At 39.5% G+C, this 27,882-nt stretch overlaps 1 protein-coding gene across 8 annotated transcripts in view; it reads right to left on the reverse strand.

The window, feature by feature from the left end:
* RBM47 (RNA binding motif protein 47) overlaps window positions 1–27,882 on the reverse strand; it is a 148,073-nt gene that overhangs the window by 51,865 nt on the left and 68,326 nt on the right. For 7 of the 8 annotated variants that reach the window (XM_037530603.2, XM_054688327.1, XM_054688326.1 and 4 more), the window contains one exon: window positions 26,208–26,295. The gene's annotated coding sequence lies outside the window, so the exon portion shown is untranslated. Of the gene's footprint in view, window positions 1–12,178; window positions 12,438–26,207; window positions 26,296–27,882 lie in introns of those variants that run through there. The other variant, XM_037530604.2, reaches the window with a different exon arrangement.

Consider the following 27,882-nt stretch of genomic DNA (forward strand, 5'->3'; position numbering starts at 1 on the left):
TAGACACTACAGTCATTTAAAAATAAATCAGAGGGTAAAATGTAGGACTCACAGCATATAAGTTTTATACATTAACAAGGCTTTTAGATACCTAAATATACCTTTTATCTAATTTTTCAGGTACATGGAAATAGCATGGAGAAGTTCTCCTACATCAGAAATGTGACTTCATTGATTAGATTCTTTTCTTCCTAAAGACTGAGGAAACAGTTACAACTTCAAAACCATATCTGATTTAGTCATGTCCTTCCATTGTTCCCTAAGCACACTGAATCTTTATTACAGCAGACAGCACACTGTGTTTATATTACAACTGGCTGTAGACACATTGGTAACCATAGCCCCGTTATGATGTTCTTAAGGCTGGAGATCTGCCTTTCATTCATTCACTCATTCATTGACTATATGGTGCTTTGTCTAACAGGAGATAGATAATGAATCAACAGTATAACAATGTGCAGCAATTTATTTTGAAGGACATCAAAATATGAATTCATCCTGGATAGATGAATGGATGGATGGACAGGTTACATGATAAGGCAAGTATAGCAAAATGCTAATGACAGAATCTAGGTTTTGGGTAATTGGGTGACCATTATAGATTTTAAATCTGCTGAATGGTGGAAATTTCACTGTCAGTGAAAAAGGAAACTTAAAACACCATGCTTTGTGGGCCTTGTTCAGACTCTTAATAAAGAAACCAACTGTGAAAAAGAATTAATAAGACAACTGGAAAATGTTTGTGTAAGCTGAGTACTAGATGATATCAAGGCATAAGTGCTAATTGTTAGATATGATCAAAACATTGTGGTTATATAAAAATATCTCCATATTTTAAAACATGCATATTAAAATGCTAGTAATTAAAATATGACTTTGATTTGCTGGTAAAGATAAACAAAGAGGGAGGAATAGATGATACAGTTTAGTCATTAAATCTGTGTGATGATATACTGGAATTTTTTATGTTTATTCCATCTAAACTTCACTGTGTATTTGAAATTTTTTGAGTTTTTTAAAGTTATTACACACTTACATTAAGATGGCAAAACCCAGAGGGTTAGCACTAAATTTTTGAAATTCTAACATTCTTTGGTAGATGGAATAGCTTTTGTTAATAAATACTATTAGGATAGATTTCTTTTTTAAAATTAAAGTGAATCTCAGTCCAGTTTGCTGCTAGAATTTTAAAAAGTTGTGACTTCTTTGAATGAGTAAGAAACACCCACTTAAGAACAGGCCTTAGAATCACTGAGTTCATTATATTAAATTAGAGATAGCATTCACTCAGTGTTTCAATAAATGCCTCTCTTTTGCAAACTCCATAGTAGTAGTTTAAATATAAATAAATATTATTTAATATAAAGAGGACATAATACCCTAAAACATATTTAGGGGAGAAAATTCACAGCTACTAACTAGCTTAAATAATTCTAACACATATGGTTGTGACTTTAAAAAATATAACTAGTAAAAATTTCATCTACTTGACCTGACATGACTTGACCTAATTTTGTATTTAATGAACTCAGTTGATGAGGTCCAAATAGACTGATTAGGTAGGTACAACCTTGGTGAGATAATCACATAGCACATGAATTTCTGAAATTGCCGAACAGACGAAGAATTTTGAAGGTGGTTTAGGTCATCTAACAAAATAATTCTTTTTATCACAAAGTGATCTACCACAATATTCCCTATGCTTCCTCAAAAATGTAAAAAAAAAATCAATTGGTTTACTAGATTTCCCTTCAACCACACTTTTCAGCAACATATTCATCACAGTAAAAACAGAGTACGGTTCGTGACATTCTTTGGTTCTATATCACGTCTCTTATTCAGGTCTTACTTGTTTCTGATTTTCAAGCTCTGAGTTTTGTAGAAATGTCTGCAAGGTCAATATTTAAACTGGCCTCTGGCAACAATTATGTTCTTCACTGAATTCCACAGTGTCAAAAAATCACAGCAATATAAAACAAGAGGCCCAAAGTGAGTGAAGTTTTAACTAACCATCTAAATCCAAAGGTGCACAAAAGATCAGCTGATACTTTCATTTATTATGAAGAGTGAAATACACATAAAGAAATGCTCCTGGCCTTAATTCAAGCATAATCTGAATTAGAACTTGATCACTGCATCTGGAAGCCATATCTTATGTAAAAACATGAAGATACCGGTTTCAATGAAAGTTCTATAGCAAAGAAAACATGGAAAGCAAAAAGGAAGACAAGGTTAGGTTTTGCTGCTTGCAGTTCTAACCTCAGAGAGTAGTAGCATATACTGCCAAATCCTCAAAACAAGTCTATAGTTCAATGCTGTCCAACAGAATTTTCTGTGATGAGGGAAACATTCTCTATCTATACTGGCTGTCACTAAGTAAGTGCTGAGCATGTGAAATGTGCATGGTACAAAGAACAACTGAATTAATTTTAATTAATTAGACTTAAACAATAATAATACATGTAACTAACAAGGGTCTAAACTCATAGGATAACCCCGGAGACAGAATAAGAGATTTGGAGCAGATTTGGATTAGTATGTCCTAGAAATGCTGTATCTACTCAGGTAGAAGACAAGGAGCTAATCTAATTTATTCTCTTTCTATTCAAAGGATAAACAGAAGCCTCCAGAATCATTTAATACACCATTAAAAACTTCTGATCGTCTTTTCCAAGGTACAATAAAGGCTCAGATGAGAGCCAAAAACATATCATTAAATAGCTCAAGTGATCTTTTTTCTTTTAGTTCTTCCTCTCCAGAGGCAGAATTCCCTGACACTAACATTAAGTACTCAGTTAACCACCTACACCAGCTACACACACAAGTCCCACAAGTCCCACAGCCAGGCACCACTGCACCCACACCCCCTTCCCTCCACCTTCCTGCTCCCTCCAGCTCAAATGTGTCCATCCACATAGTCTTAAGCATTAATTCAATCTACGGCAAAACCCCTCATTTTGGCCTGTCAGTTCATCAGAATGAATATACACAAAGGTCAAATCTGGGCATTTTTTAACTGTTTTTGATATAAGTTTGAGCTAGTTTGATTGCCCTGCTTCTTGGGCACACACATGGCACCTTGGGCAAATCATCTGCTGTTTTGTAATCATGTTGACGTACTTCCCACAGCTTATTTGTTTGGTGTGTACTTGTTACTCTGTTCAGTAAAGGGAGTACAGTACTTCATTTGATGAATCCAAATAGAGCCTGGCCTGAATTGAGTAGACTAAAATCTCTGAGTGTGGCTGAGAAATGTTTTTCACAACTAAGCTGAGATGCCATGTTTTCCCACCTCACCAGTGGGGAGGTTGGCAGAGGGGGGCATGAAGAGTTGACTGCAGGTGAGTCAGACAGTGTTCAAAGACACAGAACATGGCAACAGCTGAATCTCTTAAGGGTGAACAGACATAGGGCAGTGTTATGTCTTAGACTCAGAACCGGTGACTAAAATTTGACATTTATATCACCCCTCTTCTTTTATATTTTCCCTCTGTCTTTGAAACAGGACCTACAAAGACTTCAGATCAGAACCCAAAGCTGAGAGGGCAGAACAAATGTAATACAAGTACAGTGAGTCTGCAGTAGGAGGGGAAAGCCCTCCACAACGTGGTCTCAGAGCAAAAGGAGGGCAGACAGAGGTCTAGAGAGACTTCCAATGATGCTGATAACCAGCTGTAGGCAACAGGAATTGGAGGAAGGTGAATTCCAGATCACGGATGAGGATTATTAAAGAAAGGTGAATTGCATATTTGCTTTGGTTTGGGGAAGTGGGTACAGTAATGTCAGTCCTGAAGTTTCTGCAAAGACTCAGAGGATTCAAGAACTTTACAAGTTCTAGCTCATATATAATTGGAAGGTCAAAAATTTCCCCATGGTCATTGCTTTCTGTTGCCCTTTACCTAGGACAGTGGTTTCTGTCATTTTGTAGATATACCAACAGGAGACTTTGAATTTCAATAATTTTTAGAAATAACAGCTTTATATGCTGCCGTTGATTATGAAAAAAAAAAAAAAAAATCCATGTTCACAATGGAAAAGCCCCAAAGAGGCAGTAGGTATAGGAATATACATACTCTCTCTAGATGATTTATGAAAGATCATAGGAAAGAAAGCGGAGATAAGATGGAAATATGTATAATCTAACATAAAATTGTAAACCCTCTCATCATTGGTAGGAATTTGGCGCTGATTCTAATTTTGCATTATTTCTTTTGAATAGACTCTTTTGAATAGAATTAATGAGATAAATAGGTCAAGCATTTCTAAGGGCTTTAATACATATTGCTAAACTGTTTTCCTAGTAGGCCATACCAATTTGGGGGTCACCAGGTAGGTAGGAGTAAGATGGATTCCGTCACTACCGGGAAGTGGGCCCTCACTGTTGTTTTCACTTACAGGTTTGTGATGCTGATTTTCTTCCTTATATTACCAATCACAAAAGAGAAACACTCTCTTGTGATTAGTCTGTTTCTACTTTCACCCCCTCAAATCCCCTTCCCAATCATTTTCCTCTTAGATTCTCAAATGTTGTTAATAGAAGGCTGGATTAAAAGAATACTGGATTAATTTATTTGTACTGAAAAATCCCTCTCCACCAAGAATTATTACTATCAAATTAATTTTTTACATTATACTCAAAAGCCCTTATTTTGTGAGAATTCTTATGTGGCTCAGAAATAGGCTAATTGTGAAATATGTGGAAATAGCAGATTCTTTTCTGAAGAAGTGCTTAAGGGAGGACCAAGAACTGCCAACTTCTGAAGGCAAACTGGGAAAATGTAAAGGGCTATTGTTTTTTATTTTTCAGAATTAAGAACAAAATTTAAAAATTTTTCTTGGTTGCAGGGCTAAAGAAGGCATTGGCCTAATAGTACATTATGCAAACCAATGCTATTTCCTAGAATCAAAACAAAACTTATCACTGTGTTAAGAGAATGTGCGTGAGAAAAATAAAATGTGTGTGAACCACACATTCACACACAGAGCACCAGGGGCAAAGGGGAGTTTCTCTTAGTCACAAAGCTATTTAGAGAAAGGCCCAGGAAAGTCTCAATTCCCTGATTCCTGGTCCAGTATTCATTTCACAACACTCTATTTCTAAAGGTTTTTTTTTCCCTATGAAATTAGTGTTCACAAAAAAAAAAAGGAAATTATATTTCACTTTAAATTTTTGATTAAAATACTTCACTATCACTTTATGTAGCAAATGAAGTCCTTCTGGTGTTGCAAATGTGCTTACCTTCAACCATTTTGCATGTGAGTATCTAGATGGCCATGTTGTAACACCATCTTTATATGGCCTTACTTTTTCTGGCATGTCAATCATTAAATAGCAGGGACTGTACACACAAACTGGTGCTATATTTTTGGTTAAATAAAGCATAGGCATTTCCCATGGTTTTACAGTAAGAAGCCAGTTCATTAGAAAAGTAAAATAAAAGCCTTTGTTTTGTTTTTACTCAGTGGCCAAGTTTGCACTTGTGAGAGACACAGAGATGGCACTTATTTGAACAATGCCTAACTTAACTGTGGAGGTTTCACAATCCTTACAGGAAAAAAGAAGGCCCATATATAATGTTCAACTTTTAGGTTCACTGTTTAGTAGGAGTCCTGTTCCATTCACATGTGCACACTTCCTTCCAGGGAGTTTTATTTGAGAGGAAGACAAAATAAGATCCAGCAGACACCCATGGTGTGCCAGATACTTTGGTATACCTCACATTATCTCCCTTAATCCTAATGGGAATGGTCAGGGGTTGTATACTTGTAGAAAAAGCAAAAGAGAAAGAAAGTCACTTCAGTGGGCAGAGCAGAGGCCTCAATGGCTCCCTGGTTCTACTCTACTACCCACGACAAGACCAACAGGAAGTCACCCTTGTGAGAGCATTTTCTGTGCCCAACCTACACCCAAGGAAACTATGCCTGACATGGTGTCTTTAAGACCATCTCACCTGCCAGTCACATTTGTAGCTGAGTTAGGTTCTGGACTCCACCTGCTTCTGCTTCTGCTGTCTGAAGACTTTGCTCTTTAGTGGAGGAAGAATCAGATGAGCGAATAAAGCAGAGGACTAAATGCTTCTCTTTCATTACCCTTCATGGAATTGCAATTTAGAACACAAAGATCTTGAGAGTTAAAGAGATATGGCAGGTCACCTGGACCAATCTCCCATCCAAAGAGCTGCCCTGTCTCCAGCATCCTCAACAGGCCTCCCCCATTCTGCTGATGGACAGTATCCTCTGCACAACCAACACGATCCCATGGCAAGCTAACCTGGTTTTCATACAGCTCCAAGAGTTAAAAAAATAATTTAACAGAACCCAGTCCATTACATGTCTTTGTTTAGATCTAAAACCAAGCCATTTGTTAGGTGAGTGTGATGAGGTTAAGATATATCAACAGTTTGTTTTAGAGCTCCTGAACTCACCTCAATATAACTGAGAAGATAATTAAAAGACATTTATTTTCTAATAGAGGAAACTGAACAAACTTTGGGGTCAAACTAATCTCATTGTGAAGGCAGGCTCCTGAAAATGTATTTACTTCTTGGGATGGATGTGTATTTGTCCTGTTTTTCCTTTCCCATCAGAGACAGCTGCCTAAGAACCGAAAATGTATCTGGATATTCTCAAATACAAACAAAACATGTATTCAAGTTACTACATTTCCATAATGTTTTCTTTAACATTTTATAGAAACAATAAACAGTAATTCTTAATGGCTGACACATTTCATCAGCCACTGTGTGGGTGGCAGTGTGGACCAGTGCAAAGAGCCAGGCATCCAGGTGGTAGGATATCTGGATGCCAGCTCTTCCACCAACCAGGTGTGTGGCCCCGTTTTCTCTAGTTCAGCTTCCCAGATATACAATGGGTATATTTTACATCCCAGAATGCCTTTTTAAAAGGAAATCTTAAAAATTATTTGAGAAGGCATTTAAAAAATATACAAATACAGGATATTGTTCCTGTGGTGAGTTGTTCATAAAAAGAATCAACATGAAACCTTCTACCACTGTTTTCAAGTATTCCATATGAAAGGGGCTTTCTATAACTTTGACAAAAACAAGACCTAGGAAGCAGAGAATCTGGGCATCACTTGCTCCTTCTAGAAGTGACTCACAATGTTTGGCTAAGACACTATTTTCTTGACTTTCATGGGGCAAAGGGTAGGCTATCCAATTTATCTGTGACCTCGATGAAATGATGACCTGATCACTCTTCAAATATCACTGTCAAGCAAAACCATAGCCTTTCCCCCATTTCTTATTCTAAGTGACAGGAATTCTAAGCAAGTCCCTGATAACTTGATTGAAGTAAGAATGGAATATTTGTGAATGCATAACTTTGTATGTTGGAAAGTAAAATGAAAAGGAAATTTAGAAATTTATGTTTCTACCCCCACCCCAAATTCTGCTCAATTCTAAGATGTTCAGTTGACCTGGAGACTTTGATACCCATTGGATCATCATGGAGAGTCTCCTATGAGTTAGAATTTTAAGCACTTCAAACTTTAGTTTGAAACCCACAACCTTTGCCTCCCAGCACATTTCTGACTTGAAGTTCATCTACCTTTTTTTTAACATGGTGATTAAATACTTATTTATACATGGATACTAAAACTTGGCCTTTAAAAAAAAAGTTGCTAAATGATTTTGGACTATACCATGTGTATCTGAAAGCAACATATTTTCATAGACAAAATAATTATTCAAAGACAAGAATGAAAAATAAAGGCAGTCTTATTTTCAAAGTGAAATAAACTTTGAAGGTAAAGATCAAGGAAACTCAATGGCTGACTTTCCTATAGGAAACACACAGGTCTGGACTGTTGTATTAAAAAGCCCAGTCTTTGAAATGAGGTGGCACAGCCTCGACAGCCATCTGGCATCACCTCTACCAGGATGGGATCGCTCTTCGGTATAACTAACAACTTGGGTATTTAGGGCAGCCCGATAGTAAAGTCACGAAGCCTTTTCTCAGGCTCAGTTTCCTCATCAGTAAAACAGTGGCGGTCACCTCCTACGGTAGATGGAGGTAGTTTCAGTTAAAATAAACAACCTTGAAGAGCACTTAGCAAATACATTCCCAGAATCAGACTTCTCTCCTTCTGCCCTTTCAGGTGATAACATTTTCATCTCACCCTTCATGATATCACATTACTCTAAGGAGCTGGCAGACACAGGGGCTGATGTTCACTTCATAAAATTATGTTTTAATTTCCCACAATTTCATTAAACGATGTCTAAATTTACAAAGGAATACTATACAGCAACAAAGAATAAATTTCAGCAACATGAAGCCATGAGTGTAAATGTCACAGATATAATGTTGAGTGAAAGAAACTAGATACAAAAGAGCACATACTGTGTGGTTCCATTAAGAAGTTCAAGAACTGGGCCTCCCCAGTGGCGCAGTGGTTGAGCGCTGGGTTGCGAAGCTGCCCGCAGCCTCTGCAGCACCAGTTCGTTCCCTGGCTGTTCCCCAGCCACCAGAAGAGGGTCCCACATGGCGCGCAGACCTCTCCTGCCGCCCGCTGCTCCCCTCAGCAGTGTACTTCGGTCCTTCTGCCTGCTCTGCTCCCCACTCTGGCTCTGGTGAATTCTCTCACCCTCCCTCTGACTGTGCCCAGTGCTTGTATAAATAAATAAATAAATAAATATTTTTTTTTTAAAGTGTTAAAAACAAACAAACAAACAAACAAAAAAAGAAGTTCAAGAAGTTAATAATTAAAAAACTAATCTATGGTGATAGAAGTCAGAAAAATGGTTACCTGACAGGTGGTAGGGATGGGTGGGAGTATGTGACAAGTAGAAGAGGGACACTGAAAATGGGACACAGAAAATGTACATTGATCTGAGTGGTGGTTACAAAGTTTCCTAGATATCTAAAAATTCATCAAGCTGTTATACTGAAGAGGTACATTTTACTGCCTTTATGTTATATATCATTAATAGCTTTTATTTTTTTCAAAACATTTATTTGACCTAATGTTATTATATGGAAGTTTTTCTCTCATATACTTGTGCAGGCTCTTTTATACATTTGCATGAGTGGTAAATGTATTCATTGGCACCTCATAATTGTAGGAATAAAGAATCTCCTACATAAGAAAATTTCCATAAGTAATTAGATAAATAATTGAATTTATCCAGGTAAAATAAGAAAATTTACTTTCTGAGATGAAAGGCTTTAGGGAATGATTGTGGTCCTTACTATCATTTTAACCAGAGGCTACTAAGCACATTCATCTTGGAAACCGAAGTCAGAAACTTACATGTGATGGAGTTGAAAGCTTCGGGGAGCATTGTTTCTATACTGGACGGCAGTACTTTTTGTTCCATCCCTGTTATCAGGGGCTATTTTTAACTACTGCATGCCTGCCTCTCTCCACTCCCATCATTCTCATTTGCTTTCTTTCATTCATCTGTTCATGTATTTGGTACCTAATTATTGAATGTTTGGGGCATGCCTAGCACTGGAAATAGAGTCCTAAGTTAGATACTCATGATCCATGACCTAAGGGAACATGTATTTTAGCAGAGAAGTTAGGAGTGATGACTGACTATCTTAAAGGGGGAACTATAGGGCCTGACTTAGGGGATCTTAAATGTCACCTTGAAAAGTGACGTTTAAGAACTGAGAGATGAGAACCAAGGCCTGAGTGAGTTTTTAGAAAGTATTTGTTGAATGAATGAATGCATGCATGAATGAATGCCTACTAGCCAACAAAAAAAAGAGAAAAAAATGTTAATGATTTATTGTGCACTGAGAAACCAGGAATGCTACTGAAAGCTGTCTAAACCAAGAATCAACCGGCAACGAGGGAGGCCCTGATGAACTTAGTGACAGTCAGTTTGACTGCAGTGAGGGCTGTTTTTTGCCTCACTTATGACTTTGAGTTACTAAACAAGTGAAGGATTTTTAGTCATTGCTGAACTAACCCATACATAATACTCAGCTTTTATTTCATCCAACCAAACTACCAGCTAAAAATAGTGTTTATGATGATTCCTTCAACTTCCCCGAATAGTTCAGACCCCAGACTCTCATCAATGTGTCTTTTCTGGCAGTCACCAGAATCACCTTGAATGTGACTGTTACCCACTCATGCCTCTGTGTGACAGCTCTAAGCAAGTCAAAACAGACCTCACTCCTGGGCACCACTGCCTATGCTAAAGGCCCACCTTGCTTGGAGTCCATTGTTTCCAGAGAGTTTACCTTCATGACATATTACAAACGGACAACTTGAGGTTGAAAGAACAGAAAGAACAGATGACAACTGTCATCTGTTTACTTTTGTAAAGAGACTTTATTCAATGATAAGCCTTATAACCCCAACCTGCTAGAGAAGCATTATTACCATATCACATGTAAAAGCAGCAAAGTTTAAAATATCAGATATCAGGGCTTAATTTGATATATGATTTGTTCCATCAGTAAATTATCATACAATTGTAAGAACCCTTAAAAAGAAACTTTGGTGATCTCAGTGTGTTAAAATTCTGTCTAGATCTTTGGGACCTGAAATTTGAAAAGGCTAAACAAACTATACCATATAAAGATTTTCCCTGTGAAATAAAGAAAAACAAGAATGATAGGTATCTGGAAAGGGTTTATTTTTAGACATTTCCCCCCCAGGGTCTTTGTTCTTCTGATAAAATTTCAAGCTTAAAACTAGAGCAATCTGCTTTAGAGATAGTGAGATTAATGTACCAGCTCCTCCAATGGTCAGGGGCTATATTTTGGATTTATGTAATATCATCACCAAGGGCCAAAAGCTTGACAGATGCTTAAGCAATCTAGGTACATCTATGGGAAAGACAAATCGAAAGCAAATATTCTTACCTCTGTTTTGAAATATTAAGAGACATTTGAAAAAAAAGTTCATCCGCTGATCAAAAGTTAGGGTAGTGAAATGTATTCCTGCTAATGTCAATACTTCTGATATGCTTGTAAGTGTGATAAAATCTGCCATCCCTAGCTTGAATTTGATGTTTTGATGTCCACAGTTGTTAGCTTTAGTCTCATTTGCCTAAGCACACAAAGTCACAAAAGTTTCTCTCATGAAAGAAGTTGCCTCAAATTTTGAAATGACCATCGCTTCTAGCCATTTTGCAGTGACTGGGAAACTGTCAGAAGAAAGATGCTTCACTTCTTATTGCCACCAACACTGGGCAAAAATAAACCCAAATCACATTCTTTCTGAACCAATGCACTCTTAACTTCAGTACAATCTTCATATTTATATCTCCTACCATAAGACAAGATGCCTAAAGAGTCCATGTCTGCTATATTACTTATATAGTAACTCCTTCCCCACTCCCCAAAGGACCATTCCAGAAATCTTTTGGAGCTATTCTCCGCTCCTCCCCTCCCCAGATATTCCTATTTACTCTTTGGGTTTTAGCCACTAATAACATGGCTACAGGATATCATTATTATAATTGAGCAAATGTAAACACCTGATTAAGGCTCTAGCTTTATTATATTATGCTCATATTTTCTAAAAACACACACCACATAGACACACACAAAAGCCAGGGTAATTAGAGAAATTTAGTATTCCCAAGAAGTATTATTCAGTAGTTTCTCCAGAACGATCTGTGACCAGCATAGAAAGTCATTGTTAACTGCTGTGTTCTCAAAACACAGATTTGAAGATAAGAAGCTGACCTTTAATTTGCTATCTTGTCGAAATTTAACGGGGGTGGGGGTGGGGTGGCGGTGTTTTAGAAAGAAAATTTTAGAAGTATTTCCATGAAACCAGAGCCACCATTTAGCAGAAGCTTTTAAAGGAATGAGTCACCGGGCACGCTGTGCAAATCACAAGGTTACACGTCGCCTCCTAGAAACAGCACACACACCTGGCTCGAATTCTTCGCTAAAGCAAAAGCTACCACCTGATTCAGCCCACTGTAAAACCTCCAGCACAGGTAGATTTTTACCTTACTCTCCATGACACACACGTCCCTTTAGCAAAACCGAAAACAACCTTTGACCGCAGCTGAAGATTACCATTATCCGGGCACTCCGAGCCAAACACAGCCCTCAAGGAAATTACTTTTGCCCCTTCCTCTTCCTTCCCCCACCCCTGCTCCTTTGGCAGAAGGCAGCCCCAAGTCACATTTAAAATCTGAAATTTTAAATATCTCTAAATACTGAAGTAGGAAACAAGTACCTGCCAGACACCTGGAGCTCTCTTCCCTGCTGTTCTCTCCTCCCACACTCTGGCAACGGAATGCCCTTCAAAACCATGGCTCAGTGCTTTTGGTAAATGTTTTACGAGACACTAAACAGCCTTGTGTCCCACCCTCAGAGCAAACACCATTGAGAGAACACAATATAATGGTCAAAAAGATATCGTGTGATGTACAATAATGTAAATGAACAGGCAGGCTCTTTCCACACTTCCCCTTCAAGGGGGTTGAGGGGGCTCCCAAACCAGCGAGGGGTGGGGGTGATTTTCTGCAAGCAGGAAGGCCTTGAAGAAATAAACCTTGACACAAGAAGCGTTAGAGTTGTGAGTGTGTGTTTAAAGCGGCATTATGCTAAGTTCATTGTTCCAATCCTCAAGCAAGTCCTGGCTTGCTAAACTGAAATAGTGTCTAACGCAAGAGTTAATAAAGGGGAGCGTTCACTAGTGAATCTGGAAACGGCAGCAACTATCCATTTACCTACCATACATTTCTATTTAGCGAGGAAAATGCAGCTACAGAAAAAAAACCTGTTCATAAGCCAGCTTCCATAACAAAATGTCCTCCTTTATCCATATCCCTCAAGTCACTCACAGTTAAAAACCAACTCTGCTCCAAACAAGAAGTTTTACATTCCATTCAAGTTAACAATTACAACTGGAGGGTAATAGAAACTTGCTGGCACCAAATTATTAGCATACCCATAATGGTCAGGTGCCTCTTGGTACCACCAGGGTTAACAACATAGAGCCCAGGGATCCTCCGCCTGATTTCACAGAAACGACATAAGATTGCTAGCTAGCCTCAGGAGCCCATCTGGCCAGCACACACCTCCCTGCTCTCAGAGCTCTGAGTGGGCCAGTCTGAGAAATGAGAAAGCAGAATTATTTAGCAATGTCAAGCAGACTCACTAAAAAAGAGCCCAAGGCCGGCTGGAGAAGAATGAATTGACTTTGGCTTTGGGATCAATCAAAAAACCCATTCTTTAGGTCCCACCCCCTACCCCAGTCCCCTAGAATACTCAAAATTTTCATTTCATACCTTTAAGATGTCCAGTGAATAGAAGAAAACCACATGGAATTAATGGCTTTTCTACATTCGAGTTGAGTGGCTTTGAATAAGTCACTTAACCTCTCTTTTTTTTTTCACGTCCACCAACTTTTTTTTTTAAAAAAGTCTAGAAACAGGGACGAAATCCCAGAGAACTGGCAGCTCTCCAAATCAGCCTTAAAAATGGCAGAGTCATTCTTTACATTTTAAAAACATCTTAAGGGTTGTAGCAAATTTTCCCTACCCCTACCTTGTATATATAGTTCCCACCTTGTTTTCAGTTTCCTCCTATCACAGAGGCCTCAGGTCAGAGCTGTTCTAAGGGTAATTGACTGAATTTCTCTTCAGTCCCTCGGACTAATCTGATTTGGGTGGGTATCTGAATTGACCAGTTATCTGCCTCTCTGGGGTGTGGTGGGAGGGCCTCTCCAGCCTCCAGCCCCAGCTGCTTTCTCATTTTGCTTTGACAACATTTCTATTCATGAATTCACCTCACCCCCTGACACAATTTGCTACCCGCCTTGGTTTCCCTTTCTTTTTTCTCACTTTCTCTCCCTTCTACCCCATTTTCCTCCTTCCTTTTCTGCCTCTCTTCCCTGAGAGATGGTGGCGGTGTAGTGAAGAGCAATTATCCCCATCTCCTATTTCTTTTTTTAAGGTTTATTTATTCATGCATACAAGAACCGGGGTATAGGCCAGATGCGCGGGAGGGTGAGAGGATTCACCAGAGACAGAGTGGAGAGCAGAACAGGCAGACTGACTGAAATACACTGCTGAGTGGAGCAGCGGGTGAGACAGGAGAGGTCTGCCGCACCAAGTGGGTGTCTCGCGGGCCGGCTGGGATCCAACCTGCACTGCAGAGGCTGCAGATAGCTTCACAGCGCTGCACTCAACTGCCTGTGCACCAGGGGAGGCACTCCACTGTTATTTTATGTGACATAGCAAGAATACTATTTTGTTATTCTGATTCTAAATCCAGGTAAGAGAACAGAGATCCTGGTAAATTTAAGAACTGGTTACTGGTTGGTGGCTGATAGGATGAGGATTGAAGCTTTGCTTTCCTGACAGACCAGGATTTTCCTGCTGTCACTCAAGTGGTGACCAGTTTCCTGCCTTAAATGCACCTCTTTTCAGTGCCCTCATTTCCACCTGGTCCAATTAGTTCTTCCTGCCAATTGTGGCACATTTTTCTCTTAAATCACTTTTCTCTACGTTACTTTCCTTCCTCCATCTGTGCTGGCCAACCTTTAATCTCTTTATAGGGTCTGTCTCACTTGACCTTGTCACCCATATACTGCCTGCTGTGTTCTCCCTGTGTGCCCTTCTTCAGGCAAACCTAATAGGAGCAAATCTCCAAAGTGACAAACATGCATGACGGGGCTAATTAGTCACTTCAAGGAGTCTTTTCTCAATCGTACCTCCTCTGGGTCACATAACCCACGCCCTCCTGCACCAGGATACTTTGTGTGCCCCAGACTATCATCGCTTAGCATAGAATCCAGTGCTTAATGTTAAGGAACATATTTTAAATGTTGATGAAAAAACTGTGAAGACACAGTATCTGAATCCAAAGCAGTGCCTCAACAGAGTGCATTCCAGGCCTAAGAACAAGCCTCAAAATTTGGGGTTTTGAAGTAGTCACTTGCTTTCTTGTTTTTTGAATTCAAATGTAGATAAGAAAAGTGGGTTACAAAGACAAACAGCAAATAAAACAAGTCTTATTTATTAAATGTCTGCAATTGCCAGGGTTTTGATTTATCTCATTTAATTTAATCAAAGGAGGAGAGAGGTTTGGAGAAGTTGTGCAGGGGCACACAGGTCAGGGAATCAAAGTAGCCATGTCCCTGCTTTCGGCTAGAGCCACTCTCTGCCACAGGCGCACTGTCCCGAGACATCCACCTGTGCTTTGATGCTCCATGCTCAGAATCTGTTTGTCCCTGTTCTACTTCACTCCTTTTCCTTGGCCTCCCCTCCTTCCATAACCCCTTCCCGCCACCTTTTCTTATCCCAAAGACAATCTGTCCTGTGCACTTTGAAATCTATTGACGAACTCATTGGACCACAAAAAAAATAACCAAATGGATGGCATGGATTCCCCCACCTTCATGGAGGACCTTTCTGTTCTTTTTTTTTTTTTTTTTTTGGTCTGTGTCAACAGTTTGATCTACTGTAGATTGCTTTAAAATTCCCTGTGTTGGCATATGAAAAAATGTTCAACATCACTTGTAATCAGGGAAATGCAAATCAAAACTACCATGAGATACCACCTTACACCAGTGAGAATGGCACATATTAAAAAAACTAGCAACAACAAATGTTGGCGAGGGTGTGGAGAAAAAGGAACTCTCCTGCACTGTTGGTGGGAGTGCAAACTGGTCCAACCACTATGGAGAGCTGTGTGGAGATTTCTGGACCTACTAAACATAGAGCTTCCATATGATCCAGCAATTCCACTCCTTGGTATTTACCCAAAGGACACAGAAACATCAATTCCAAAGAACACCTGCACCCCTATGTTTATAGCAGCACTGTTTACAATAGCTAAGCTTTGGAAACAGCCCAAATGCCCAAAGATAGATGACTGGATCAAGAAGATGTGGTACATATACACCATGGACTATTACTCAGCATTCAAAAAAGATAAACACATGCAATTTGCAGCAACATGGCTGGCGCTGGAAGGGATCATGCTCAGGAAATAAGCCAGAAAGAAAAAGAAAAATACCGGATGGTCTCACTCATAGCAGGAATCTAGAAAACTTAAATAAGGGACCAGGAAAATGAATAACTATAAGAAAGTGAAAATCAAAATCAACAAAAAACTATGAACCAGAGATACTTTTTGGGGGGTGGGGGGCGAGAGGGGAGGGATTGGGGTCAGAATGGGGGGGTTGCAATTGTATGAGGAATATAAAATTTATTATTAAAAAAAAAGAAAAAAGAAAAACAACCATATAAAGAAAATAAAAACTTTAATCAATATGGAAAAAAAATAAATTCCCTGTGTTATATACAGCACTTGGTGTTTATTCAAACATTATATCTCATACTGCTGAGAGATGAAAGTCTGTGTCCCTAAGAAAGTACTGTGTATTCCATGCAATGTTTTTTAATAGCTTTTGCTCATTTCCTGACATAATCCTAAGTCAAGTTCTTAGTCTATTGTCCTTGGGAGGCCAGCATACAAGTATACCTCTGCAATGTTTAACTGCAGAGTTGAAAATGAAGATAATCAACCCTTTGCAGATACTGCCCCATCACCTCTATCACCCTGGGCTGATTCCAGAGCAGCTTGGGACCCACTTTTAGCTTAGATACCTTTGTATCTAGCACATATTTGGTCTGCAGGGTGGTTCTAGACTCTGAAACGTTTGAACTTCCATGGACAGTAGGCGATAGGAGAGGAGGAAGCAGTAGGAAGTGAAGATTTCATTTGGAGCTGCTGAGTCTCCCAGAACCCACCTAAGGCCTTGGCAGTCCCCTGAATCATGGAGTCCCCCTTAATTATCTGGAGTGGGCTTCTGTCCTCAGCATCTGCTTGTCACCCAGTTTAACCTAAATCAGATCCTGAGCTAGGTCTCAACAGTCCTTTGTGTTTTATCAGATTGCTCAAGGAAGGAGAGACCAGAACAAGTAAGAGGCACACACGGTAAATCAATCTACTGCCCAACACTGTCCATCTACTGGAACATTCATTGTTCGCTAGATTAGAAGTTCTCAAAGTGAAGTCCCCATGGGGAACCTGAGACTCTTTTGGAGGTCTACAAGACCATAGCTATTTTCAAAATAACTATATTTTTGCCTGTTTCACTGCATTGACATTTTCATAAATGATGAAAAGGTGGGAAAACTACTGTACGTGAGCACAAAATAAGCTAGTGGCACCAAATGTCCTAATAATCATAGCATTTTTCACCAGCAGGCAATCTTTTTTTCTTTTAAAAGCCAGTTTTCCTGAAAAATGTACTTGATGATGCAGGAAAATATTCATTTTATATCTCAACTCTTGAGTATATATTTTTTTAATATTCTGTGTGATGAAATGGGAAGTATGCATAACACGCTGTTGCCACATACCCAATTATGACAATATACTCAAGGAAAACCGCTTCTGTAATTGTGTGACAGAGTAAATTACTACTGTCTTTGTCATAGAACACCAATTTCACTTCAATGAATGGCTGATATACAAACTAATGTTATTCTCAATTGGATATCTGGCAGACATTTTCTGGAAAATGAATGAGTTGTGGCTGTCATTTCAAAAAACACAATTGATAATATTTGTTTTCAATGATAAAATTCAAACTTCCAAGGAAAGTTAATTTTGTAAACCCATTTGATTACCAGTTTATTACAAAAGATATGAAAGGCTATGAATAAATAGCTAGATGAAAAGATATTGAGGGTGAGGTCCTAAACAAAGAACTTCTGACTTCATGGAGTTCAGGGTCCAACACATGAAAAAGTTCTGGTTTACCAACCCGGAAGCTCTCAGAACCTTCCTTTTGGGTTACTATGGAGGTTTAATTACATAGGAAGGAATAACTAAGTCATTCCCATTGGCTACTGACTCACCCTTCAGTTCCTATCTCCTCCCTAGAAATTAGACAATGGGATTGAAAGTTCCAACTCTATTTATGTTTGCTGCCCCTGGCAACCAGTTCCCCCCTCAAAGTTTGCTATGTTGATGAACTTGTACCAGCCATTATGAGCTTGACAGCTTGCCAATAATTGAAAGCTTTCTTGATGAGATAAGTTGTAATATTAATAAGTGTGATTTTTAAATATTGTATAATGAAATGTGCCAATATTTGGAAGATCTTCACAACTCAGTAAACCATATTTTCCAAATGACCAATTCATGATGTTATAGAATCATGCTTGGGTAAAAGATCCATATAAAGTACAAGATAAACCAGTGGGTTTTTAATGTAACAGAGCATAAAAAGCTCATTGATAAGGCTTCAGGTACCATATCGCAATTCTTAAGATACTATCTCTTGTAGAGTGGGGTTTCATATCAAAAGAGAATGTTTATGAATATCTGAAAAGGTTACTAAAATATTCCTTCCCATCCCAGATACATATTTTTGTGAGGCTGTGTGTTCTTTATGCACTTTGATGAAAATAATATATATCAAGAGATTGAAGGGAGAGATAAGAATAAGAATACAACTGAATTCTACCAAAGTCCATCATTAAAGAGGCTTAAAAAAAAGATTTGCGAAAATATAAACAGTGCACCTTGTCACTTTTTTGGAAAATATAACTTTTTTCCTATAAATGTTATTCATGCAAACATAAGAGTTTACTACTCTAGTTGTCTAAGGAATTAAATATTTTTAATTTCTTAGTCCGGATTTCTAATATGGTAAATAGCAACAGATACAATCCACATAAATAACATAAAAACACTTTGTGTTCCTCAATAATTTTTGAGAATGTGCTGTCAGATTTAGCAAATAAAAATGGAAGGCTGCTTATTTAAATTTGAATTTCAAAATAAACAACAATATTTTAGAATAAGTATCCATGTCATATTTGGACATAGTTATACTAAAAAAAATTACTTATTGCATATCTGAAGTTTGTGTCTAGTTGAGCATCCTTTATTTTATTTGCCTATTTAGAAATGGTAAACCCCAAAAGCTTGAGAAACACCTCACTAGACTATTCCCACCCATGTATACACTGAAACCCTAATACCAACATTTATTAAGCACTCACTGTGTATCAGATGAACTGCTAATTCTTACCTCTTCAATCATTTCCCAAAATCTCTATGGCAAGTACAGTTATAATCCTTACTTTTACAAAAGAGGAACTAGAACCCCAAAGCAGTCAAGTCAAGCTAATTATTGGTAGAAGGTAAGACTGGAACCTATCTGCTCAGATACCAAAATCTCAGCTTGTAACTATTATGCTTACACATACTGGAGAGTCCCACAGGTGATGGGCTCTTTTTGAATATTTGCATATCAAATTTTAGTCAATCAATTTCTGTTGCTTTTATCCTCTCTCAGTCTCATAGCTTTTCTGCTATTAGAACATTGGTGAAATCCAGGCTATAAAAACACTGTATCAGGAAATTCAAGAATTGGCCACCAGCATCTAGAATCGGTGCTGGGCATCCTCCTGGGCATGACAACAGCTGGGGCATTGTCCAGAGCTGGGAATTCTAGAATGGAGCAAGGGTGCACAGACACTGCTCATTACTAGTTGGATGCCAATGGGATCTTGGTACTAAGTTAGAATCACCCTGGAAAATAAAATTGGGAGTTTCTCCAAATGAATCTCTACTATTGTAGCCACCATTGTAAGGAAGCACATATGATCATGACCCAGGCCACCACATACTGTTGAGCTCAAACTTGACAGCAAATAAGCTAGAGAAAATAAACTTTCTTATGATCCAGCATGAGGGAACGGTGTGAACTCCACTGCCCCCATGATCTGCCAATACAAAGATAAATTTGCTTGCAGTGAACTAGGGACCCATACCCAATTACCAGTGCCTATCATTTAATATAGAAAGTGATCAACTTGCAGGGTGGGGTGGGGGGAAAGATCTCAAGAGAGACACTAATCTAGTTTATCAACTGGGAAAGATTTTTTTAACAAAGGGAAGATTTACCTTGAAATCTTTTTTGTTTTGTAAATTAGGGTTTTTAGTAGGTGTGAGGCACACGGGATTACACTAAGGGCAGTTGTGTATACAGAAGCCAAGGGTAATAGAACTTGGAAAATTAGTTAACCAAGGAGAAGATGGGTCAAGGGAGGGGAGGAAGAAAAAGGATTGATCAGAAAATATGCCCAAATAGGAGTGTTAGGTAATTGAGAGAAATGCATTTTAAAAAGCTCTAAGACTTGGTGAAAAACTGAAGGACAGACCAGGGTAGAAAGGTCTGGGGAAACTCAAGGGCAGGGAGACACCTGTCATACTGTACTTTTAAAACTATCAACTTTGTCGTTCGCTCGAGCCCACCTGGCAGTGCTGTCTTGAGTTCAGGCACTAGCTCAGCCCTGCCCGCCCCCCAGTGCAACCCCTCCATTGCCCACTCAGTCTAGATCCAGTCACAAGTGCTGAAAGGAGTATCTGTAGGAGGGAAAAGAAGTAGATCAAGCTCAGAGACATGTTTGGGATCCCTTCTCAGATAAGCTTAGCAAGGCAAGGATTCTTGCAGCTAACCCCCTTTCTGAGGCCTTCAAAGTGTATTTTGTGAAAGCTGAATGTCAAGGAGGATACAGCCAGGAACTGTGACTCATCACATTTCCTAAGTCAAGACCAGAGGCACAGATTCTGGATCCAAGGACTCTCCACCTTCAGAGCACTAACCAAGGGCCCCGCCTCCTTCAGATACAAAGGTGACACCAACCGGGCTGCCTATCCTGGTCTGTGGGGCTCGTCAAAGTGAGAACACAGAGGCTTCATCCCACTATGCTTACGAGAACACAGAGGCTTCATCCCACTATGCTTACGAGAACACAGAGGCTTCATCCCACTATGCTTAAACCACAGGCTCTGATGACAGTTCAGAAAGCAATTTGTTTTGAAAATTGATTGGGTCTGTACTTAAAAGTTCACTAACTAGTGTAGAGAACAAATACTTTAGACATTGCAGGGCATACAATTTCTGTTATATATTTTCAAATTTTCTCTTTTGAGACCCTTAAAGATGTAAAAAATAAAAATCCTTAGCTGCATACAAGACATATAAAAACTGTGGAAAGGGCTGGAGTTTGCTGATCTCCACTTAGCACGGAGGTGTGGGCAGCACTGACTGGTTGAATGAAGTGTCAAGTGTCAGGTGCATGTTAGTTACAGCGCCTTCTTGATGGCGAAGGCATCTAATACCTAATTCTCCATCAGGCCTGCCCAAATCTCACATTCTCTACTTGCAAATCATCTCACCTTTGCTATGACCTTCTTCAAAGAAATTAGCTGTAGATCTGCAAAGACAAAGAGCATGGTCTCATGGAGAGAAAGCAGGAGCAAAAGAACTGGAGAGAGCTCTGGTTCTGGGGTTGGGGGGCCTTTGTGCTGGGTATGGCAGGAGATAAGAGCACAGGAGGAAGGGTGGGGTGGATTAAGGAGACCTTTGGATTTCAAGAGTTTGAACTTTTCTCAACAGCAATTGGAGCTCCTGAATGTTTAAGGATAATGACAGAACACCTTTTAGGAAGTTTTTTAGTTTTAGGAAGGCAAATCTGAATGGGCGGCACAGAATGGGTGGCAAAACATATACAAACAGTAAGACCAAGGGCTAGTCCAACAATGGCTTCTGGTTTTCATTTTGGAAAGTAATACTTGTTTATAAAAGAAAATATATAAAGCCCAGAAAAGTAGGTATACAATTACAGATCAGACCTCTACCAGTCAATTTCAACTACTGTTGGTCATTTGATGTAGTTTCATCCACGTTGGTTTGCTTTCCTTTCCATGATGACTGTAATAATTCAGGGATAATGTCATGACTAGGACTGGGAAGGTGCCAGTGTAAGTGAAGAGGAAAAGCTTCAAAAGAAATTTTTCAGTGAGGTAGCGGGATGAAACAGAATGACCACGAACATCATGGAATCTGAGCTCCAGGCCTGGCCATCTCTATGGGCCTCCTCTCTCTCAGCCCTTCAGACAATAACCTCTTCTTATTGGTGTTTGAGAATCAGGTACATTTTGATTTTTGCTGTAGTTTTTTAAGAGATCAAATTGGTTTTATTAAACAATTCATCCGTCACATCGCATCCTGTCTAGACACTACCCAGGTGAGACTTTGAGACCATGACTTAAAACGGAACTGAAATGTATGCATATGATTATCTGTGGCATATTTTAAATGAATATCACATAGTAATAGCAGGGGTTTTCATGACACAAAAGTGTTCCTCATCTGTAAACCATACCAAGATTATACAGTTCACTGTAATCGATGAGATTCTCAGCCTTAAGTGACTAGGCTGTATGTTATGAGTGCTGTTGTAGGCAGGATGTGTTAGCTGTGGCTCCTGGGATACACACTGTAGCAATGTAAACAGGAGATCCATTCTTAGATAGAATTGGACCAAGTAGTGACAGCATCTGCCTGTGAGCCAAAGGTGTTTAAGTACCAATCCATCACAAAAATGGAAACTGATGCTAGAGAGCACAAGTTGTGCTGTTTGAAAGGAATGAGAAATATAGTTATTTACCAGGTTAATAAGCAAAAGTCTAAACCAGCAATTTGTCCACTCAATGAGTGAGGCGTGTGCACTCATTTTTTTTTTTAAAGTTCGCCAAATGACTGAAAGCTAAAGCAAAAGCATATACCCAAGAGAAACAACAGTTCAAGGCACACTGGAACAGGATGGGTCCAGACATGACCAACTATGCTCGTCTGTCACCTTGGTTAAGGGTTGAGGCCAGTTCTTTAGTATGGGGGACAGAAGGGCAACAAGGAACCCATCAGGACACAGTTTGCATATTATTTTAAAAAAGAAAGAAAGAAGGGCCTCCCCTGGGGGCGCAGGTGGTTGAGCTCAGTGCTGGGAAGCTGTCCGCAGCCTCTGCAGTGCCAGTTCAATCCCAGCTGGCCAGCGAGGGTCCCACATGGCGTGGCAGACCTCTCCTGTCACGCCCGCTGCTCCCCTCAGCAGTGTATTTCATCAGTCTGCCTGTTCTGTTCCCCACTCTGTCTCTGGTGAATCCTCTTATCCTCCCGTGCATCTGGCCTGTACCCTGGTTCTTGTGTAAATAAATAAATAAATCTTTTAAAAAAAGGAAAAAAAAGAAAAAGAATCTGCATACTACGCTGCAGTTGACCCCTGAAGAACTTGGGGGTTTGGGGCAGTGACCTCCCAGGAATACCACTAACTTTTGATTTGCCAAAAGACTCAAGTGCTAACAACCTAATTGGACAGGAAGCCTTACAGATAACAAAGTGGATTAACACATAATTTCTATGTTATAGATCACATATGTGTATTACATACTGTTTTATAAAAAAAAGTGAGAGAAAAGAAAATGTTATTTACAAAAATTAGAAGGAAGAGAAAATACATTTACTTGTTTATTGGAAAAAATCTGCAAGTAGGTAGACCTGCACACTTCAAACCTGTGTTACCGAGGGGCCAATTGCTTCTACATTAGAATGCAGGATCTGTCATTTTCAATATACCCTTTTGTCATTTTTGCTAAACATACCTTAGAACATTCTAGGACTATGGGCAGTCAGAGAACCCTGGCCAATAAACATGCCTTTTTCTGAGGTGTCGTTGGTCCCCTGGGGCTACTAGTTACAAAGTGCAAACTCTAGCCTCAGACTTAACTAGCTGAGTGTGTCAACTTTGCCAGGCAATAACTGTGTGACTTTGTGCAAGTTATATATTCTCTTCTAAAATCTCAGTCTCTTTATTTACCAAACAGGGAATCTTAACATCTTCCTATGGAATTATTCTAGAAATTAAATGAGGCCATACAAGTATTGCGAGTAAAAGACTTCTTTTGTGCTTGGCAGATGAAAGAGTTCAAGAAATGCTGATTATCATTATCATCATCGTCATCATCACAACTAGAATTTCTTATTTTACGATTCTGAGAAGTCCTTGGAGATAAACAAAATTCACTAAGCTCTGACGTACCTAGATTTAAAGCGCTGGTTTGAATTCTACCTCCTTTTATCCCAGCCTGACTTAATAACCACTTCATTCTTTGCTAAAGCTGCCCCTTATATTTTGCTGACATTGTCTTAGTTTTGAAAGGTCCTCACTTAGTTTGCAGACACAGAATTTTTGTCATTCTTCATCTGGCTGCTCTGTTCTGCTCTTGCTTGGCTGCATAGAGGCCCATGAGTCTGGCCTAAGTGAAAGTCAGATATTCTATTTCGACCTGCCTTTGCTGCAGCAACACCTGGGGACAACCTGCTTGAACTGATGTCTAGCCTGGGATGAGGCCTTGATTTTGATGCATGTCCAATGACTAAAGACCTTGTTCTTGGAAACTTCAGGGTTGACATTTGCGTGTCACTCACCCATGAAATTTGCCTAAAGGTTTCGTGCTGACATTAGCCACAGATTTCAGCCTTATAAACTTGGAGTAGTCTTGCTTTCCACAGCAACAAATACCCTGCTGCAAAGTGTAATGCCACTGTTGATCTGTTATTCTGCCAAAAGATACATGTTTTGTAGATGCCCACAACTTTCTTTTTCCTTGTCTATGGTGGGAACAAACCTCCTCCATTTGGGAACATGGTCCTCCTTTTGTGGACACATATCCACTTGTCCCCCATCTTATTATTGAGTCATGGCCCAAATCCCTCTCTCTTCCTTTTTAGTCTTGAAAATGTGTTTTTTATTTGTCAAAGAGCAAGTCTTGGAGAGCTGTTGCCAAAGAAACTGTTGGTCCTATGAAACTTTTGCTCATGTGAATGAAATATTTCTGAAAGGGGAAATCATCCAGTTTGGGACTAGCTATAAACTCCCTGCAAAGACCAGTTTTCCTTATGAAAACCATTTTTTTTCAAACATAGGTTCAACTGGACCCCAAAACATACCACAGCATCATCTCAGTTACAGGATTGCCTTGTTATGAAGTCATTAGGTGACTATCCACACAGGCTAAATGAGAGGTGAGCCCAGTTTCTCTGATACCAAGTCTTGGAAACTTCTTCAGCTTTACGTCATTGCGGTAATTACACATTGAGCATTAAAACTACAAAGGATTTCAGGGTTACTTTTGCCTAAATTCTCAAAACCAGCAAGTTCTATATCTGAATTAGCACTGATGTTGGGCTGGATCAGAGATCAGACAAAAGAAAAGAAGAGCTAGACGTCCAGGGTTGAGAGTGATAAATTTACTCCTAGGTAAATCTGGATTATAGATAAAAGATCCATTGAATTCTACTGCATTTTCAAAAGTGCTGTTAAATATTTGGGTTGTGATGCTGCTTATTCTAATTTACATTTGTTTTATTGTTACTATTTCTTCTTAATTAAGTACTTAAACTTCCATTCTTCTGGGGCAAGGATCATGTCTACATCATCTTTGTATCCCTCATGTTCCTGGCCCAGTCTTTCACATAGGGGTCCCTTTGTAGGTTTATTAATTTGAATCAAATTAAACTATATGCTAACCCCCTTCAGTCCACTCATTGTTCTTATTTTGTAATGTCTGCCTTGAATATTAGATCAGCTTCCTGGGGGGCAGAAATTTAATCCCTTCTGTCTTAATCCCTTAATTGCCCAGTCCCTAACACAGAGCCTAACACCCAGACAGTGCTCAGAAAATATTTGTTAATTGATTTACCTGTATCCCAACAGGTTCAGGATTAATGTACTCTCATCCAAAAAATCTTAAGGACAATATAAACCAGAATCATGGGACTTGGGGAATCAGGCCCATCTGTAGCATTAACTCAGTAAAGATGTATTTTCCCACACATTTGACATGAATGTGGATTTGGACTCATTCACAGATAAAGGGATGCTAGCAAATAATTCTGGGAGCATAGTATGGAGAATTTTAGTTGTAAATGCGTACAATGCTGACTGTTGGCTTTGGGTAAGAGTGTCTAACTCTGCCTAGGAGGCAACTCTGTGATCTCACATGGACTGTTCTGGATACCAGCACTACAGGAAAAACTCAGTACTTAAGGAGCTTAAGCAAAGTCATCCAAATATAGCTTTTGTCATTCCTTTTTTCCGCCCAGTTTGCAGAGATATAATTGACATACAATGCATAATTTAAGGTGCCCAGCCTTGGATTGAGGGAGTCCTCTGGGGCCATTCATGCCTGCAAACATCCAGGGCACTCTGACTGACTCAATTATGCAGACACCTAGAAGTCAAACCAGTGGTTTAACCACTTGGTTTAAAAAAAATAATAATAAAGCATTTGGATGTCACTATGTAGTAATGCTCGCCTACTTTTCTCCACCCTGGATTAACGTCAGTTTGAGCCATAGTGAAGACAAAGCCAGTTTGACTTACCAAACCTCCTCAGGGAGCCCAGGAATGGCTGATCTCTGTGGGGTGACTGATGCAAGGTGTCCTTCCAATGCTTCTGGTTACCTGAACTCTGAAATGAAAAAGATAACACTATTGATCAAGAGACAGCGAATAGGGAGTTTGCAGTTAGCGACCACTAAACAGAAGGGGGAGGAGGGGAGAAGAAACACGGGGCTTTATTATCACACACCCCTATGTGTGCGTGCCTGACAAGTAAAGCTACAGAACCGGACGGTATAGGAAATTTCCACTGGCACACATACATGGGGAAAATAGGACACATCTTTTTGCCAGTTCCACAAGGTTATGCAGGTTCATGTCAGCCGAAGGACATTCAAGGAAGAAAATCCTACTCCGACAAGGAGATAAGGGGAAATGAGTAAAGAGGTGGGGTATCAGGGAAGGGGGGGCATGTACATTTGTGTTGCGAGCTGACTGATCTTGAGCATTTTACTCAACTTCTCTGAGTCTACTCTTTGTCTCATCTAATATGGGCTGGACATTACCCACCTGTGAAGGCCATCGGGACAATAAATAAGCTATGAAGCCCAGGGAGAGAAAACACTCAATGAAGGGTAGCTATGATTTTTACATTCATAAATTTCTTTCTGCAGGGGCACATTACCTGTGGTCTTTTAGGGTAAACTGCCTAACACTCAAGATTATTTAAAGCATTGCAAGCTGTCAGTGTTTTAAATACTCCTTTACCTTTAAAGGAAGCCCTTTCCAGCTGATTTTTCTGCCCATATGTAATTAATATTCCACAACTACTTGGCTTCATCTTAAAGTGAAAACATTTGATCAGGTAGGTTCTATATGCCTAATTTTATTGTACGCCTATTCCGCCCAGAATGAATATAACCATGACAAGAAGCTGGCTCCCCCCCCCCCCCGCCCCAAGAAACACCATGAGTCCACAGCCTACCTTCAGGAAAGAAAATACTAATTTTTGCTAACTCCTGCAGTCCAACTCAGTGATTGTTTGTTCCAAAGTTCCCTCAACCCAATGGCCTAATTAACTAAGCTTGAGCTTTTGATTAACATACGGTGCTTAAAGGAACTTTGACCCACAGAAACTTGGCATTTGACTTGCTTCCCTGACTCCAACCTGTGTCACGAGTGCCAGTTTCAAGGGTAATAAAGGACCTAGCTGTTTGCTTACAGCAAACGGAGGTGGTGCCATGTCGTTACACGGCTTTTACCTCCACTGTCCTCCAATCCCTTGGCAAGAAAAGTTTGCAGCCTGCTTGTCAATTTGGAGAGTGAGAAGGCTTAAAGAGTATATATTTCCATATTGAAAACCACCTAACTTCTAACTGGTGTTTTAACTAACTGCAATGAATGTGGTCCCAACATAAAAGTGATCAGAGATGAGGTATTTGAGCAGGTGCATGTGATGTCCTTCCAGATTCTGCTTTGGTGAGTAAACTGTTCTCTGTGACAGTTCCTAGATTCTCCTTCCTTAGCATGTTATGAAATCTGCATCAGACACAAGGCAGTGACCATAGTATTTAAGAGTTTGTGTCCCTGCCTGTTATGGAATGAATGATATCCCCCACCCAAATTTATATTTTGAAATCCAGACCCCTAGTCTATCAGAATTGACTATACTTGGAAATAGGTCCTTTATGAAGGTAATTAAGTTAAATGAGGTCAA

The sequence above is a fragment of the Talpa occidentalis genome, unplaced genomic scaffold, assembly GCF_014898055.3.
Source record: "Talpa occidentalis isolate TD23 unplaced genomic scaffold, MPIMG_talOcc4v2.1 talOcc4.6, whole genome shotgun sequence".
NCBI lineage: Eukaryota > Metazoa > Chordata > Mammalia > Eulipotyphla > Talpidae > Talpa > Talpa occidentalis.